A 4,394-nucleotide genomic window follows, 5' to 3' on the forward strand; every position below is an offset into this window, starting at 1 on the left:
ATACCCACATATAAGCCCACACTACTACAACCACCTGAGTTTGGACAAACAGGCCAATAATACACTTCAGAGAAAAGACAGCATCTTCAACTATTGTTTGTGGTCAAACTTGATAGCTGCATGTAGAAGACTGAATCTGTCTTTATTGCTTATCCTGCAGAAAGTTCAACTCCAAATGGATCATGAATCACAACATAAGACCTAATATCCTGAATTTGTTAAAGAAAGTAGGGAATATGCCTAAACTCTATGGTACAGAAAGGGACTCTGAACACAACTATGATAGCACAAGCATTAAAATCAATAGCTGATGAATGGGGCCTCATGAAACTAAAATCTGTACAGCTAAGGGCAGCATGATTGAGTGAAAAATCAGTCTACAGAATGGGAAACTATCTTTACCAACTACTCTTCCAACAGATGGTTAGCATCTAGAATAAACAAAGAGCTTAAAAAACTGAACACACACACACACACATACACACACACACACACACACACACACACACACACACACACACGCACACAAACCCAACAACCAAATTAAGAAATGGAACATGGAACTAAACAGAGAGTTCTCAAAAGTTGAAATCTAAACAGAGAGTTCTCAAAAGTTGAAATGTAAATTGCTGAGAAATACGTTTTTTTAAATGTTTAACCTCCTTAGTCATTGGGGAAATGCAAATTATAACTTCTCTGAGATTTCATCTTACCCTAGTCAGAATGCCTAAATTCCAAAAAAACAAGCTGACAAATGCTGGTGAGGATGTGGGAAGAGACCACTTATTCACTGTTGGGACGCACACTGGTGCAGTCACTGTGGAAATCAGTGACGAGGGTCTTCAAAAGCTAGAAGTAGATCCACCACATGATCCACCTATTCTACTCTGAGCATACATACAAAGGACTCTACATCCTACTAAAGAGATACTTGTGTGATGGTTAACCTTAGTTATCAACTTGACTAGATCTGAAATTAATTGAAACGATAGTTTGAAACTAGAAATATCATGATAAATCTGGTTATTACCTTCCATAGGCATCCCATATAAAAATGTCGTGACCAAAGGGAATATTCCCTTTTTTTTTTTTTTCAGATTCAAGCCATCTTTATTTCTACTATGCAACATCTGGAAATAGAGCAACCACCTCACCCCACAAATGAGGTAGCCTACTATAGTGTGGTTGGGGGGTGCATCAGAAGCTGCAGGAAGGGAGGCATAGCAAGATGGCCGATGGGTGGTATTTAGGGCAGGGTCAGGCCATGCCTGGGCAGGGCAGGATGGGAGGGACAGAGCATAAAACCGAGATGCGACACACGACCGCAGGGTATGGGAGACCTGGAAACGGCAACCCTGGGTGGAGCACATCCGTCGAAGGCCAGAAGTGTGAGGAGGTCCAGGGAACCCTTTGGGAAGGTGCCACTTAGAGAATATAGAGCTTGGGAGATAGCACCACGCCGAATGGGAGTGATTAAGGCCTGGACAGTACCACTGGAGAACGGTGAGGCAGGTTAAGACCCAGGAGTACTGCGGAACTGAGGCGAAGACACGGCCAATAACTTACTTCTTCCTATATAGAAACAACGGGCAGGCTGTGGTTAGAGCAAGCACAGGTGGTGAGGGTTGGCAAGCACTTAGTGTTCTTGGCTTTGAGGACTGGGTAGGCAGTCCACCAGTCTTGGGAGACTCCAGGCAGTCACTCTCACTGGCCCTGAACATAGTGAAGAGAGGCCTCTGCTGGAGGGAATAAACAAGGGGTAAATAGAGCTGGAGCAGGCAGGCCAGGCCTCCAGGGCCCAGGCTGAGATGACAAGGGAGTAGGTTACCCTGAGATTGAACAGAAAAGGGAGAGTCCTTGGGAGGGACAGGGGGACAAGCAGCAAGCCCATGCGCAAGGCTGGGGGAAAGTGGCTAATGGAGGCTCTGGAGACTTCAGCTTTAACCCAGGAGGGAGCTTCATCGGAGAGGTCCATGGCTCTGGAGCTCAAGGTGTGACTGTCAGAGACCTGTGCCTTCAGGCGGAAATGGCTCTTCCACTCTCTTGTTGAGGAAGTCAAGAGAGCTGGCCCTCTTCATCCTGGGATTAGGGGGCTCCTGTGGGCTGCCCCATTGCAGTTTCCTCATTAGCATCTCACTGCTTCCTCTCAAGGCATCCCAGAGCTTCCCAAAAGAGCCTGCACCACAAGGAGCCACCAAAGTACCCACTCCACACAGCTGTGGGCCCTGCTTCCTCTCACTACACACAGCTGTAGGCTCTGACTCCTGGAGGCCAGATTAAGGCCTAGCCAGGACTCCCAGTCGCATCTCTTTTGTCACAATACTATCCTTGTCCACCACTAGCATCTTTTAGTAGTTCCACCACCTTGGTCTGGCTGGCTGGATCCAGGCCGTGTTTGTGAGTGAGGCTGGTACAATCTTCCAGTCTGTGTGTGTGTGTGTGTGTGTGTGTGTGTGTGTGTGTGTGGCTTCCAGCTTGCCCTGGTGCAGGTACAGGGCCCCCAAGCTGCGCAGAGTGGTGTTGGCTATGGAGCTGTCAACTTTACAGGCGTTATACCAGCTGCGTATTCCCAGAGGGGGTGTTGTCCCGTTCCTTATCCTTTCACTGCATGCATCCAGATGGGCTTGTGGTCCCCATTGCCAGAGCCAAATTCCTTCTCATGAGCACAGGTAAGGATCTCCTTGTAGAGCAGCTTTGCATTCCTCATCTTGCCCTGTTTCAGGGAGCAGGAAGCCTGGTTGTTCTTGGTCTTAGCCACATTGGGGTGGTCTGGTCCCAGGCACCTGGTGTAGATCTCCAGTGAGTGCCCAGCTGTAGCAATACTCCATCTCCTGGTTCTGGCACAGTAAGGCAGGTGCTGAGCTGAGCTGCTTGTCCACATCTGGGTGAAACTTACCTAGAACTTTCTCCCTGACCTCCAGCAGTGGCTTGCACAGTGGTTCGGCCTCCTTGTACTCATACTGCTTGTCTACTCCTTCTACACAGATGGGTGATCCTTGCCCAGTGTCTTCTCCAGGATGGCCAAGGCATTACTGAGCAGATGGACAGCATCTTTGTTTTGTTTTGGTCCTGGTAGATGAGTGCCAGTGCCAGGCTCTTCAGCATGGTGGCCACATCGGGGTGGTCATGGCCTGATGTCTTCCTCAAGTCCGCCAGTGTCTGCTTGTAGAGAGACATGGCCACATCATAGCAACCTTGTGAAGCTGGATCACCAGATTGTGCAGGGTGTGGTGCCCTGCTGGGATTTTATAGCCCCCAAGTTGAGTAGCCACATCTCCCATCCAGGCCTGGGGCCTGGGCTCTGCTCATCCTCATTGGGAAACAGGTCAACCACATAGTCTTTGGGGACATCACCCTTCACCTCTTTGGGGGAGGCATCCTCATGCAGCTTGTGGGTCTGGCTCATGAACAGCTGGTGCTGCTTCGCCTCTTCCAACTGAGCCACTGCCTGCTCCCTGTGCTGCAACTTCTGCTGTGTCCCCTCCAGCTCCTCTCACAACCACTGGTTCTCCTATACCAGGAGCCTCACCGGAGCCTGTAGCTTCTATTTCTTTGACTCCATGGCCCCCAGGTGGCTTGACAGTGCCAGGATCACCTGTGGCTCCCCAAGCCCCAGCTCCATGGCCTCCAGAGAGCAGTAAAGGAGAAGGCAGCGCTCCTGTGAGCTGGCTCTGCCTTTCCAGCCTTACAAGAAGCCAAGGGAGCCAGCAAAGCAAGATGCTCCTCAAGCAGCATCTCTAGTCCCTGGATGGCACACACCAGGGCCTGGGCCTGTACCTCTCACTTGGGCTGAGCTTCTTCTCTGGCTCATACTCCAGTCCTGCTTCACCCAAATCCATTCCACAACAGAGAACTTGTCTCCCTGCCTTCATCACACTGGCCTTCCCCAAGTTTTCGCTTTTTGCCTGCTTGCCTTCTTTCTCCCTGGTGAGTTCATCTTGTGGCTATGGCATTCCTTCACTGATAGTAGAACCAACTTCGGATTCTAGCATAGACTAAAGACTAGCAGATCTCCAGGAATCCTTCAAGTCTTCAGTGCCAGACTAGGACTACTGAGACATCCAGCCTCCTGGACTGAGCAACTACCAGATTCTCAGCCTCTCCAATGTGACACAGTCATTCATTGTTGGACCAACTCTATCCTGTAAGCTAATCTAATAAATCCCCATATGTGTGTGTGTGTGTGTGTGTGTGTGTGTGCATGTGTGTGTATATATATATATATATATATATGTGTGTGTGTGTGTATGTGTATATGTATACATGTGTATGTTTGTGCATGTATGTATGTGTATATGCATGCATGTGTATGCATGTGAACCCTAACAACCTACTGATCCATGTTCATTGATGCTCTGTTCACAATAGCCAGGAAATGTAAATAAACTAGATGT

At 48.9% G+C, this 4,394-nt stretch overlaps 1 pseudogene; it reads right to left on the reverse strand.

The window, feature by feature from the left end:
* Nucleotides 1–783: 783 nt before the first annotated feature.
* Nucleotides 784–3,839, reverse strand: LOC103748858 (annotated as a pseudogene).
* Nucleotides 3,840–4,394: the final 555 nt, after the last annotated feature.

Source organism: Nannospalax galili, unplaced genomic scaffold (assembly GCF_000622305.1).
Source record: "Nannospalax galili isolate Female #2095 unplaced genomic scaffold, S.galili_v1.0 scaffold326, whole genome shotgun sequence".
Taxonomy (NCBI): Eukaryota; Metazoa; Chordata; class Mammalia; order Rodentia; family Spalacidae; genus Nannospalax; species Nannospalax galili.